The following is a 15,832-nucleotide window of genomic DNA, read 5'->3' on the forward strand; positions in this document are numbered from 1 at the left end:
GTTACATAAAAATGTACGGATTTTATTGATATGAAAATCGAATAAACAAGCCAACATCTCATGAATATAAACTACTAACACTCACACTAGGAACTGCATGCAAATAATTTCCCGGACCCGAGCTAAGCGATGCAGTTCTGAGGAAAGGAGAATTTTACGATGGCAACGCCTGTCCCATCTTCAGTCAAAACCTTGGCAGCTGGACATTCAGCAGACACAGTGCGATTCCTTGGCCACTGTACAGTCCGCAGGCAAAAGCCACCCTTGTCCCTGCTTTTAATGATGACTCTTCAGAAAGCCTTTCTGCAAGAACACAGCTAGAGATGGCACATAAACGTCCAGAGAAATCCAGCTCAAAACACTGGTGACTCACTGTGGCCACATGCAAAAAAACCCGCGTGGAGAGAAAGTTGCTTGTCTCAGTATTACGTAGCAGAAGTTAAACTCTGTCCTGCGAAAGAAACGATGCCTGTGATAGGCTGCAGAAACTCTAATGGGTGGAGTTATAATAAGAACGAATGCTCTGATTGGCCAGAAGGAAAGTGCTTTGATATAGGCAACTGCAGGCAGAAAAGTTCCTCTTCTCTTGCAGCAAATCGTCGAGTGTTTGAGCAAGGCGACTCGCGCTGCGCTGAGACGATTGCGAGAATAATTATGTGAACACTTGTTTACAGGCTCGTCTTAACTTGTAACGAGTTAAACTGCAAAGTCTTCTAGTATGGAGAACTGCACCGAACATTGAGAGTTAACGCTTGCGAGCGATTTGAGGGCAACGGCGTATGCGCTATTCCAGCCAAATAGCGTGTACTGTGTCAATTAGCTAGGGAACAACTAGGAGTCTCAGCTTCACCGAAGACGTAGGAAATATATCAGACTGGTGTTTAACCATCGAGAGAGATTGAGAATAGATTCTCAGGTTCACAGCTCGCGCTGACAGCAGCCACTACCGCCGCTGACGAAAGGTAAACACACGCGCTAGTGCTACGCCAGCAAGTGATAGTCAATTGACACACTGCGGTCTGTCCCGTCTCTCCTAATTTTTTCGTACATTCAACTATGACCTGTAGTTAAACATATCCACAATTGCCGAGCTTAACTGAAAGGAAAACACGTGATATATCCTATCTAACGAAAAGGATTGATCAGCCACTGCAGAGTGCTTTATACTCTGAAGTTATTGAACTGTCTCTGCAACTATAATTGCCGTCATATTTACGTACCCTGTACAGATCCCATTCAATTTTGGGTATTTTCATTGTGCAATTGTAGCTTAACTAGTATCTCTGGCCCCAATTGTATTTAATTTATTGGTATTTTATCGACCCCCAGGTATGGTTATGAACCATCTTACTATTAATGAACCTTAGAGTAGTTAGGAATTTCGCTTCACAGTTGTGAACACCCAATACCAATATTTTATCATCCTGTACGTATTTAAATTATGAGTGACATGTCATGAAATCATACTTAGAGTAAAAATATAAACCTTAATAACGAAAATCTAAGGTTTTCATGTTTCTGCTAATAGATAGTTATGCCTGAATCCATACACTAATTTCTGTTATCGATAACGTTTCCTTTACAGGAAGTATAGTGGAACCTACACTGAGATCATTGTCTGATTACATCACTGTCTGTACTGCTGCTCTGTTCTGAACTATGCATGTTGAGCTGGTATCTTCATAACTTGCAGGCCGTACGTTCAACACAAATACCTATAACACTGACAGAGTGTCCTTGAGCAACTGTGGTAGAAAGGCAGATCAGGAGCAGTCACACACATGTTAGAGTTTAATATACCACATTTGCAAAATATTAACACGAATTCTTTATGGAAGAATGGAAAAACTGGTCGAAGCCGACAACGAGGAAGATCAGTTTGGATTCCAGAGAAATGTAGGATCATGCGAGGCAATCCTGACATTACAACTTCTCATAAAAGATAGGTTACGGAAGGCAAAACTACGTTTGTAGCTTTTGCAGACATAAAGAAAGCTTTTGATAGTGCTGATTGGAATACTGTCTTTGAAATTCAGAGGGTAGCAGGGGTAAAATACAGGGAGCGAGAGGCTATTTACAACTTGTATAGAAACCAGTCGGCAGTTATAAGAGTCGAAGGGCATGAAAGCCAAGCACTGGTTTAGAAAGGAGTGAAAAAGGGTTGTAGCCTAGCACCAGTGTTATTCAATCAGTACATTGAGCAAGCAGTGAAGGAAACAATAGAAAAATTTAGAGTAGGAATTAGAGCCCGGCGAGAAGAAATAAAATCTTTCAGGTTTGCCGATGACATTGTAAATCCCTCAGAGATTGGAAGAGTAGTTCAACGGGATGGACAGGATCTCTATATTTAAGCGTCAGTAAGTTTTTTCTGAAAGCATTTGTATGGAGTGAAGCCATGTATGGAAATGAAACATGAGCAATAAACAGTCTAGACAAGCAGAGAATAGAAGCTTTTGAATTTTCGTGGGACAGGGGAATGCTGAAGATTAGATGGGTAGATTACGTAACCAAGAGATGAATACATTAAGCAGATTCAGAAGAATGTAGGTTGCAGTAGTTTCTCGGAGATGCGGCTTGTACGGGATAGAGTAGCGTGGAGAGCTGCACCAAACCAATCTTCGGACTGAACAACACAACAATACTTCGTAAATAAAAATGAGACACCATCTCTATTTTCAAAGTATGACAATTTACATGTGATATATTACGACAGAGGAAGGAGCGAGTGACTACTCGAGATAGTGCCACAGTTTACCCCAAACTCGCAACACAACATATACCTGTTGTACTCAGACATATAAATCCACCAGATGATGGCGTTTAAACCTTCGAAACGAGTTGTGGATATAACTAAACAGTGTCTGGCAACAGTAAACTTGTTATCTCATTCAGTATACTGCTTTTGCTATACTGGGCTCATCTTCAGATAAAGCAGACGGCGGATCCGTGATGTACTAGTACCCTCTTGCCGGAATATAAAGTGCACCTTACCGGAGTCACAGATTTGGCGGAGAGGGATGGGGTGGGGTGAGGGGGTGGTAGGTGTGGAGCCATCCTCCCGCCATGGTATGAAACCATGCGTTTATCGAAAGTGTTCCAGTTTGGAGGGCGATCAGGATAACTTCCTTCGACCAGATTAACTGGTACGAAGCATGCCACTACACGACAACAGGACTGAGCTGCCTGTCTCTTATTGTACCTCACTGTCAGCCAGTCTGCCTCCCGCAGTTGTATGGCTTTTTCACTCAACTTAGAGACTTCATGCTGCACGGAAACGGGTCAGTGCGGACGTTGGGTTCCCTAGATATTTGTATTTACTGGCTCATATTTTTAACTGTTGAATACGGATTAGCAACTTGGTATTAAATTAATTTCTGTTGGCAACAAGCCTCCAAAACCATGAGTTTTTGTGACTGTATGTTATTCCACTTTATATTTTTTAACGAAAGACACAGGGGAAGTCAACTTCTTTCGTAACTTGTATGCGATAATCTGTTCCACAGATGAAGTGCACAACTGACTTACACTTTCGTGGTCAAAATGTGTTTACGTACGTCTCAGAAATGAGAGGACAAAAACTGTCGTCCGTTCTAATTAAGTTGACAGATTTTCAAAATTGATGAGGTAGGACACGTGTATCATTCGAACGTACCTCCATGTTTTCATTGGAACCTACGACTTTCAGAGTTAAATTTTTGCTTGTAGAGTGATTTTAACATGGTGGGAAATACAGAGAAAAGTATAACAAACCAGTAAGTAAACACGTTTATTCTCGTGACAGTTAACTATATGATTCACGACACGTGGCTTCGACGTATGAGGTACCAATATTTTCTACAATCTGTTAAGCTTTTTGGGGCATTACATCTCACTAAGTACAAATTATACGGCAACTATCAGAATTCCTGAGGAATGCAGTAATCTTTCAAAACAGGGGCCATGATATGCACCATCTGCGAAACAGTTCCGAGGCTGATCTTATTTCTGCTATGTAAGGGTCGCCATAGTGTGTTCTGGTTGTGGTGTCGTAAATCGGAATGGAGTGACATCTCTAACACAACTGTTCAAAACATTCTTGAGAATGTTTGAGGCTTGGACGCCTGACGCGACTGGACTGAAATGCAAAACACGGAGAATTATTTTCTGAAAAAAAAACCATCATTGATGAAGAGACAGGGTGTTATCAATAGCAACCTATCACAAAACTATAAAGGGCAGAAACTGAAAGGAAGGTTACACGTTTAATGAAACAACCAGTAGCCAAGCCAATGTGACGTACGAATTGAACATGCCTAAGAAGGACTTTTCTAACAGTTTCTCATGGTGTTGTGATCCTTCTGTACGTTCTACTAAAGTGGAAGAAGACTAGACTATGTGGAACACTAGAATAGTCAGAAGCACAATCTTAGCTTTCCTCTGTGTTTTTTTAAATTTTTTTTTACTTTAAATCCACTCTCAAAACCTTTTGGGCTGACAGGGTATAGGAAAACACAATTAATTGCTTGAGACATTCTGAGAAAGGAGGGGCCGGCCGTTGTGGCCAAGCGGTTCTAGGCGCTTCAGTCCGGAATCTCGCTGCTGCTACGGTCACAGGTTCGAATCCTGCCTCGGGCGTGGATGTGTGTGATGTCCTTAGGTTAGTTAGGTTGACGTATTTCTAAGTCTAGGGACTGATGACTTCAGATGTTAAGTCCAATAGACGGGGGATCACTGATGTACTAGGACCCTCTTGCCAGAATATGAAGTGCACCTTACCAGAGTCATCACAGATTTAGCGGAGAGGTATAGGATGGGGTGTGGGGGCGGTAGGGGTGGAGACGTCCTCCCACAATTTGAACTATTAGGAGAAAAGAGGAGGTCGTGATCTGATCTGATTTTCGTGGAACACGCGTACGGTGTCAGTTATAAACACAGTCGCCTCATCTGATGGCCTACAGTCGTTTATATATGGCGAAACAGAGCCCCCATGAAAAATTTTCAGAGGTTTTTTAGATATACCCTTTATGTTCGATTAACCCAGCACGTTGGATTCGTACCGGTCCTCGGCGGTTAGCTAGAAAATTATTTACTGCATTCCGTTTGGTTTCTTGCCCCAATTAGCTTTTTAATCAGTCTTCTGACTGGTCTATTGCCACCCACCACAAATTCCTCTCCTGTGTCAACTTCTTCATCTCAGAGTAGCACCTGCATCATATGTCCTCAATTATTTGCTGGATCTATTCCAGTCTCTGTCTTTCTTTACAGTTTTTATCCTATACGGCTCCCTCTAGTATGATGGAAGTTATTGCGTGATGTCTTAACAGATGTCCGAACAAAATATTTCAAATTAACTTCTGAGGTCATCAGTACCCTAGAACTTAGAACTACTTAAACCTAACTAACCTAAGGACACCACATACATCCATGCCCGAGGCAGGATTCGGACCTGCAAATGTAGTGGTAGTGTGGTTCCAGACTGTAGCGCCTAGAACCGCTCGGCCTCCCCGGGCGGCATGTCCTAACATCTTGTCCCTTCTTCCTGTCAGTGATTTCCATATGTTCTTTTCCTCTGTGATGCTGTGGAGATCCTCCTCATTCGTTACCTGACCAGTCCACCTAATTTTCAGCATTCGTCAGTATTGCACTGAAAATAATGCAAATCATTGCAAATGTAGACGGTATGCGACGTGTGTCTTGTTCCCATTTGACCACGGTACCTGCTGTTGGTAACCGTAATGTCCTCCGTACTTAGCTGCTCCCCAAGTTTGCCTTCAGAGCTGCTCGAATCTGTCCGGGGTTCCGTTTTCTGACAGTGTTAGTTTTGCGGTAACAGTGATACGCAGCAGTACTGTGTATAGGTCTGCTGATGAAGAGTTGATTCCCACACCGACGGCAACAGTTTCACAGTACTTTTACTTCTGTACACAAGCGCTTACGAGAAAATGGATCCTTCTACACTACTGGCCATTAAAACAGTTATACCACGAAGATAACGAGCTGCAGACGCGAAATTTAACCAGCAGGAAAAAGATGCTGTGATATGCAAATGATTAGCTTTTCAGAGCATTCACACAAGGTTGGGTCCGGTGGCGACATCTACAGCCTTCTGATATGAGGAAAGTTTCCAACCGATTTCTCATACACAAAAAACAGTTGACCGGCGTTGCCTGGTCAAACGTTGTGACGCCTCGTGTAAGGAGGAGAAATGCGTACCATCACGTTTCCCACTTTGATAAAGGTCGGATTGTAGCCTATCGCGATTGCGGTTTATCACATCGCGACATTGTTGCTCGCATTTTTTGAGATCCAAGGCTGTTACCAGAATATGGAATCGCTAGGTTCAGGAAGGTAATACGGAACGCCGTGCTGGATCCCAACGGCCTAGTATCACTAGCAGTCGAAATGACAGGCATCTTATCCGCATAGCTGTAACGGATCGTGCAGCCACGTCTCGATCCCTGAGTCAACAGATGGGGACGATTGCAAGACAATAACCATCTGCACGAACAGTTCGACGAAGTTTGCAGCAGCATGGACTGTCAGCTAGGAGACCACGGCTGCGGTTACCCTTGACGCTGCATCACAGACAGGAGCGCCTGCGATAGTGTACTCAACGACGAACCTGGGTGCACGAATGGCAAAACGTCATTTTTTCGGATGAATCCAGGTTTTGTGTACAGCATCATGATGGTCACATCCGTGTTAGGCGACATCGCGTTGAACGCACATTGGAAGCGTGTATTCGTCGTCGCCATACTGGCGTATCACCCGGCGTGATGGTATGGGGTGCCATTGGTTACACGTCTCGGTCACCTCTTGTTCGCATTGACCGCACTCTGAACAGTGAACGTTACATTTCAGATGTGTGACGACCCGGGAATCTACCCTTCATTCGATCCCTGCGAAACCCTACATTACAGTAGGATAATACACGACAGCATGTTGCAGGTCCTGTACGGGCCTTTCTGGATACAGAAAATGTTCGACTGCTGCCCTGACCAGCACATTCTATAGATCTCTCACCAATTGAAAACGTCTGGTCAATGGTGACCGAGCAACTGGCTCGTCACAGTACGTCAGTCACTACTCTTGATGATTTGTGGTATCGTGTTGAAGCTGCATGGGCAGCTGTACCTGTACACGCCATCCAAGACCTGTTTGACTCAATACGCATGCGTATTAAGGCCGTTACTACGGCCCAAGGTGGTTGTTTTGGGTATTGAATTCTCAGGATCTATGCACCCAAACTGCGTGAAAATGTTATCACATGTCAGTTCTAGTATAATATATTTGTCCAATGAATACCCGTTTATCATCTGCATTTCTTCTTGGTGTAGCAATTTTAATGGCCAGTAGTATATGTTAGAATGACATATAATGGTTGTATGACATATGATAAAACACCCGAAACGGGAAGAGAATACGTTACAAGCAACTGAAGATAATATAGTCTTTAGTAGTCGGTGCTTTAGACAAGTGCTGAACACAAAAACCAACCAACTGTTTTGAGAGTCTTGTATGAATAACACCTGCAGCAGTATCATCCACTGAAGGTGCAATCATTGCAGCCAGCGGTCTCCCCATTTCGAGTGGCGTTTGCAGAATGGTTCCTACAGCAATATACAGAAACTCCAGTTTTACTGCTTTCGTGTTGTTTATCGGCGAGGCCATATTTACAACGTAGGGTATGTTCACCAGTAGGATTAGCCGTGTATGGGATGACGAAAATCCGCACGCACTGATGTTTAGAGCCTATCAACAGAAGTGTAACGTTGATGCACGCTTTCTGACTGGACATTACCTATTTCTTGATACAATGAACACCTCCTCCCTCAGTTCATATAAGATGTTCCACTGAGAACTCGTCAGCTGGTGTGTTTTAAAACGACGGAGCGCCGGCACACATTGCACTCGATGCCAGGAACTAGTTTGGAGGATAGTAGCTTGGTCGCGGCGGTCCTGTTCCATGGCCAACTCTGTCACCAGACACCAATAAAGTACTACTGCTTCTGGGGTCAAGAGAAGAGCATAGTTTCCGGGACTCCGACTGATACTTGCAAGGGTTTGATTGCTAGGCCTATGGAAGCCGCGGAAGTAGTAACCCAAGTTCCTGGAATTCTTGAGCGTGTGGTGCATTGCTATACTCTCTGTCTCATGGACGTGGTGTTCGAGGTTTTGAAGAATACCCGCAAGGGGACAGTTCTGCATTTGTTACACACTATACTCTATGCTGACAGAACAGACTGAACACACTCTAATAAACATGTACGTGTTTCTCTGGGAGCTGTTGCATTACTCTGTGTTGTGCGTTGTACTTTTTGGATACTGCATATTACAGGCTTCTCCACAGTTCTGAAGGTTTTCTAATAGAAACAAGGATGATTGCGGTAACCAACCGATTAAGTCGTAATTACATTATCACTGTGTAACGAACAGCCGGAGACCGTGGGTCCCTTGTGCCAAAATACTCAGACTTTTGTCTGAAAGTTGTCGGTGGAGCTATGGTTCACCCTGTTTATGCACCCCCATGGCGTATGGTATTTTTCCGAAATCTTCTAGCGAGATGGTAACACTATACAGATATACGCGTCCCAATGTTAAAGACTGAATATTACTTCAGCTGGACATGGTGTTCCATCAAACACAGGAAGGATAAAGCCTTTGCGCAAAATGTAACATTGGTGTAGCAGTTTTCAGTCAGAAGTCTGATTTGACGAAGAAAGCAGTACCGGTACCTGAAACATCTTGCTCGGTAACTTTGCGATCTCAACATGAAATGTCGCGCTCAAAATGCCGCAGACCTACACTCAAAATACACTAAAATGTTACCAACTTTTGGGTATGAGGGCAATCAACATCAAGGTGCCCTAAGCCGAGGAAACATCATGACACAGCAGCGACGGAAAGTAACACGTGCAGGTGTGGATAATCTGCCAAAGAAAGGACCGTGTTACTTATTCTCCAGAAGAAAAGAACGTAAGTACACGAAAGCTTGCACTTATTGCGATAAGTATAGCTGCCCTTCACACACCAAGAAAGAGGAAGTAGTTCGTAATGTAAAGTGTCCTGAATGTGAATCTGAGTAACCCTCGTAATTGTGAAATTAATGTAAATAAATGTAAAATCATTTTTTATAATTTATTGAAACACTTTTCTAAGAAATTCTTTTATAAAAACAAGTCCCAGAAACATTTTCCCAGCGATAATAATCAAAATTTTTAGCTTATAGTCTTACAAAAATGTGGAAATACATTAAGTCGTATGGTTTATCCTAGATAGAGAAAGGTTAAGGGTAGTGGGGTCAGTCGTCGACCCCTCCTATTGGCGTTGGCCAGTTACACATAAAGCATTAGTGTGCAATGTTAATTAGGTAATAGTAGCTCACAATAATAGCTCAAACTTAGATGAAACAGCCGGCCGTTGTGGCCGAACGGTTCTAGGCGCTACAGTCTGGAACCGCGCGACCGCTACGGTCGCAGGTTCGAATCCTGCCTCGGGCATGGATGTATGTGATGTCCTTAGGTTAGTTAGGTTTAAGTAGTTCTAAGTTCTAGGGGACTGATGACCTCAGAAGTTAAGTCCCATAGTGCTCAGAGCAATTTGAACCATTTTTTAGATGAAACCTTGTAATTAGTGAAGGCAGGATTGGTTTACGATTGTGGACGGGGCCCTAATCAATTACTATTGGTTTGCTTTGCAATTTCACTCATTTATTTTGATAAATAATTTTGGAAAACAAGCCAGTGAGGTCGCAATCAGACATTTCAAGCACGTAACCACAATCACGGCTGAAGGCCTATAATGCCAGAATGGCAGTTATAAAAAATTAAAATAACATACATAAATTACATACAGCAAATATTTTTTTGAAAACGAGGCAATGTGGTCGCAATTCGAATTTTAAAGAAAGTAACCACAATCATGGCTGAAGGCCTTTAACGCCAAAATGGCAATTATAAAAAATTCAACACATATACTGTCAAACGGCGAACGGCATAGCAAAAGTTAATTAAAAAAACGAACAACAGATCACCAAACAGGTGAGAAAAAGATGGTAACTTAATAATACAACAATAAAAGAAAACACAAGGGACAGTGAGAGACGGTGCTTCAGGAATCGACCCTGAGTAGGTCACACCAAAAAGTCTTTCGCGAGCGAAAAGAGCAGCCAAGAGCATTCAGATCAAAAGATGGTAATTCGAACTAGTGGCAGTCTAACGAGCGACTAATGATAATCTTGGTGAGGCTACCTGACATCCTTAAAAACAAATGCAACCAGCGGTCTGGGCTCTGCCTGCAGAATACTGTGCTTAGAGCGCCCGGAACAAGAAGGAATGACTACCACTAAGGTAGAAGAACGCCACCCCACCTACAATCAAGAAGCTGTCAAACTTACACGTCTCACTGGACAGCGACGGCAAGGCGAGGAAATGTACACTGCCCCGTTACATACACAAACCCCCAGGGCAGGTATCTGTGGCAGTAGCAGCCACAACACAGAAAAAATACCGCTGGTTGAACTTAATATTATAAGAAGCTGAAAGTAGTAAATCGTAATTAGAAGCTCAGGAAGGCTAATCAAATCCGCCATCCCCAGGTACTCCACTCGCCTTGATGACTGGGTGTTGTGTGACGTCTTAGGTTAGTTAGGTTTAAGTAGTTCTAAGTTCTAGGGGACTGATGACCATAGATGTTAAGTCTCATAGTGCTCAGAGCCATTTGAACCAACTCCACTCGCTGCTTTTCTCCTCGGCGACACTACGAGCAGCAACACGAACCCAAGTCACTGGAGAATTGCGAGATTTCACAATGGTGAAGTTTCTCTGTGCGAATTGTAGTGCACTCGACTTAAACACGCAGGATCCGGTTTCGACGTGGTCGCACAACCTCGTGACTACTGCTGTTCCATCCGGCAGTCCATACACACCGCCAGCGATCCCAGCTTGTTGTGGCTCTGCGAGGAACTCGGGGCTCCTCCGTCCCCAATCTCTCCACACTCCTCACACGGAAGAAGCCCAAGGTCGCCCCAAAGACAGGGCAGCAGAACTACATATCGATAAGCGCCGCTGCTGCCACTAGCGGAGAGGCGACACTTACGAAACCGAGTGGGGCCCGTGAACACCAGAAGAAGGCAAACAACACAACCATGGCAACTAAACGATACAGTCTGACAGAAGCCTACACACGGCACCAACGCGAGCCGCAGCACGGATCACTAGACGTTGAAAAACGAAGGAGCATAGTCTTGCTATTTTTTAAACTATACTGATATGTCTTATTAGTAAAAGATCAAAATTGTATAAGAAGTTCCGCATCAGAATAAAACGGTATGCTAGAAGCTTACTCAAAATTAAGCTACATCTCTGAAAGTAGTGAAACTCAAGAAAAATAGAAAAATTAAAAGCAGAAAAGTAGTAAGACAACTGCAATAAATCGTGAAAGAGATCGTAGAAATCTTTGTTCTTATAATCGATTTTTTTTCTTTCGTTACTTATTTCAGACATTCCTGAAAATGGTATAAGTAGGCTGTTTATGTTTTCTTATTGGCAACGTTACGTAGCGCTCTATATGAAAATCACTGGCTGTGCTGTGTGCAGTCTGTGGCTAGTTTGCATTGTTGTCTGCCATTGTAGTGTTGGGCAGCGGCAGCTGGACGTGAACAGCGCGTAGCGTTGCACAGTTGGAGGTGAGCCGCCAGCAGTGGTGGATGTGGGGAGAGAGATGGCGGAGTTTTGAAATTTGTTATACTGGATATTATGAACTGCTATATATATTATGACTATTAAGGTAAATACATTGTTTGTTCTCTATTAAAATCTTTCATTTGCTAACTATCCCTATCAGTAGTTAGTGACTTCCGTTGTTTGAATCTTTTATTTAGCTGGCTGTAGTGGCGCTCGCTGTATTGCAGTAGTTCGAGTAACGAAGATTTTTGGTGAGGTAAGTGATTTGTGAAAAGTACAGGTTAATGTTAGTCAGGGACATTCCTTTGTAGGGATTTCTGAAAGTCAGATTGCGTTGCGCTAAAAAATTTTGTGTGTCAGTTTAAGCACAGTCTTGTATAATTTTTCATAAGGGGACGTTACATATGTCGACCCTTAGCCGAGGATACCTCACTGGAATCTTCTGATTTTTTTCTTGTAGTTTGTCTAATTAGTGTAGCTATTGTTTATTGCTAGCGCGTAATTATAGACAGAATTTCCTTTGTAGTTGTAGTCTTTCATTGTTGTACAGTAAAACAGTTGTGGCATGCATGTAGATTTGCACCAAGTATTTCGCAGCTACGCTTGCAATTAACTAGATATTATTTTCAGTGCTATGTTAATGTGTTCCCCTATTTTTGCTCTTAAAATTGTGTTTTTCTGTGTTGTCGTGTGAAATATTGTGACAATAATGGCGTGTGAAAAACGTAACACTAGGCTCCAAAGTAAACTGAGAAATGACAGTGAAGACGAAAGCAGTGTGTTAACGACACCATGTAATGAATTAACCAATATTCAAAGTAGCAATTTGGTAACTGTACATAGGGAAATGGAGCGGGCGTCAAATAATGGTGTAGACAGTGAAACAGGTAGTAAACAGGGAAGCATTATCGATCGATCGGTCGGCAACAGCTCGCCTCAGGAATTGGGAATGACAGAACACAATATTGCAAATACTGTAGACTCAGGTTTTGGGTTCTCACCGTTTTCTCAAATGAGTCAAGACACATTTTCCGCTTGTCAAAATGTGAATGTTGCCGGTGCTAATTCACTGCCGAAAAGCACTGAGGAACATGTTTCAGACACCAGTGCATTGTTATTACAATTAATGCAACAAATGGGACAAAAGCTTCAAAAGTTACACACGATGGAACAAAATCAGAGACAAACATAGCAACAGTTAGACACAATGGAACAACACCAGAGACAAACACAGAAAAAGCTTCAAAAGTTAGACTCATTGGAACAAACTCTCGAACAAACACGTGAAGATTTAACTGCTGAGTTACATAACATTGAATCGAAATGTCAGAAAGTCTGTAATGACGTAAAAACACAAATTTGTGAGCATTTCCAACCTATTTTTTCGCGTCATGAAAATGCATTACAGAATCATGAAGCAGCCATAAAAGAACTGCAAACTATTGTTCATGAAAATCACGACACCTTGCAAGCTAAAATTGACTCAGTTGCATCTACCGATTCGGTTACGCAACTTGCAAAAACTCAAGAAAACTTAAAGGACACAGTAGATACGATTTCAACACTAATGGACACACTGAAACTTGGTTCAGAAAAACACACTGAGGAAATAAGTACACTATCTAAGAAAGTAGCCGAACTTTCGGATCAGTTCACTAACTTATCTGCAAAGGTAGATGATGATCTGAATGACACAAGACCTGTAGACATCATTGACACAGAAGAGTGCGAACAAATTAGGAAATTCAAACAAAATCAGAATCAAATTAATACGCAACACCAAAGAGAAATCCGGGAAGTACGAGATCAGCTTACACAGGTAATACAAGAATTACGTATTTCAGAGGACACTCGCGCCCCAATACGGGAAGAGGGACATAGAAATACGGAACAGCCACAAAATAATAACACAGGGCATTTCGGAAGTTATGAAAGAATTTGGCAAGGTACACCGAATTTTGAGATGGAACCGCCGACACGACGTAACAATGACCGATATGCTACTCGCTGACACGATGATTTTGACTATAAGCTGTTCATTACTACACGTAAATTCAAAACGTTTAAGAATTCTGCTAACCACATTCATCCACAAGCGTGGCTCCATCAATTCTCTCATTGTTTTCCTCCCAACTGGTCATTGGAGCACAGGTCAGAATTTATGTGTGGCTACTTGGAGAATGAGCCAGCTGTAAGAATGCGATCGGTCATTCACGATTGTCACAGTGAAGGAGAATTTTACCATGCGTTCCTCTCAGCATACTGGTCTCAAGCTACACAAGACCGAGTAAAACATAGCATCATAATGATGAAACATTTCGAACAATCTGAATTTTCCAGTCTTGTGAAATATTTTGAAGACATGTTGCACAAGAATCAGTACCTGTCAAACCCATACAGCCCCTGAGAACTCATCCGCATTTACTTAATCAAATTACCTGAACATTTACGACATATTATTTTAGCAGGACGTTGCAAAGACGACATTGAAGCTTTTCAGGGACTCTTACAAGAATTAGAAATTGACACTGACAGTCGCAGGATGCGAAAACAGGAAAACAATCACTACAGGTCACATCCGTCACAATTCTGTGTCGACAGAAACAATAACTGGACACAACAAGTCTATTCTTACAACGCAAATCGTGACCAAAACAGACACCACCCATATGACAATCACTGGCAGAGTAATAATAGTTACAGAGAAAGATCGTATTTCCGTAGTAATGAATATGACAGAGATTACCATAGAAACAGACAATATGGGATCAAAAACAATTATTATCAAGGGAGACAGAATAACTTTAGACGCAACGGTCCAGCGTGCAGTTACAATTCAAGGAGAAATTCTCCACCACTTAACCGACAAGAAAGAAATTATGGAATCTACCGAAATGACGACAGACGATGTGATCGTAACGACAGACGTGAATTTCAGCAGAACTGGCGGGATTCTAACAGAGCTGGGCCCTCTCGGTAAGGCGAATTTGTGGAAGTTAGGTCTCCTAATCCCAATAACGACGAGCGCCAACAAAGAGATAGCAGACAATTACTCGCACTGCAGGCAGCCACCTGCGCCGGCTGGTTCAGGGAAAAATAGCATACACGCTAACCTTGAAAAAAATTTTAGCATTCCTTACCGACGTATACAACATGATAATTGCTTTGAAGTCGAAATTCTGCGCGCTATAAAGGGTAAAAGATTACACCATATTTCACGTGTAAAACCGTTTATTGAAAGATAATCTGCTTTTTAACTTTGTCTTTGCCAGAAAACTTTTCACTTCACATTTCTAGTATGCTTTGTCAGACTTAGAATCTGTTAACATGCAACAATGTTTGAAGTTAAATATCCAGTCAAGAACCAAGAGAACTTATTTAAACAGAAATTACGAATGCATTGTTATTGTGAACAGACGACACAGTGTTATTGTGTGTGTACATTCTTGCTTGTTAGTTGCACAATTACGTAACGACTATAAGGCTCACATACTTAGAACATATACTGGTACTGCTAATGAGATTCTAATGCAACATTTTGGTTTACTTGAAAATACATTCTGGATTTAAAGTACTTTCTGTGAGATACCAGATGAGACAGTAGTTAGTTTATGTGACAGCTACAAGATTATATCACGACATTACTAATGAGTGACAATTTACAATGTTGCTTTTGTGGTGTATCTGTTTTATATCTGTACAGTTTTTCTGAATTCTTCTGGAAAGTAAAACATGTTTAATAGTAACTTTTGTGGTATAGCTACAATGAGATAGCCTTTTCCGTAGCACAACAATACGTTACAGCACAGTAATTTCTTCATCACAACAATAAGCGTAATAACTAAGATATCTATATGCAAAGCATTTCACTTTTGTTTATCATGAGGTAAGTACATTGACTTCTGCAGAACTTAGCTTTCGGAGGACAATAACTACAACACTTCCACAGAGATTATCTTACAACAAGACACACATTTAGCGCTACAGGACACGTATTTGAGTGATTAATTTTGTACTTAAAACATTTATTTTTAAAGATTTTTGAATTACAAAGAAAGTTTTCCGTGATACATTTCATTCCATTGCTGTAATCTGTAACACCTGAGGGTATATTTACAATAATTCTCAGGGGGGTACACGCTTACTTTGTGTACCATGTGTTTGGCAAG

This window comes from Schistocerca cancellata, chromosome 7, assembly GCF_023864275.1.
Source record: "Schistocerca cancellata isolate TAMUIC-IGC-003103 chromosome 7, iqSchCanc2.1, whole genome shotgun sequence".
Classification (NCBI taxonomy): domain Eukaryota; kingdom Metazoa; phylum Arthropoda; class Insecta; order Orthoptera; family Acrididae; genus Schistocerca; species Schistocerca cancellata.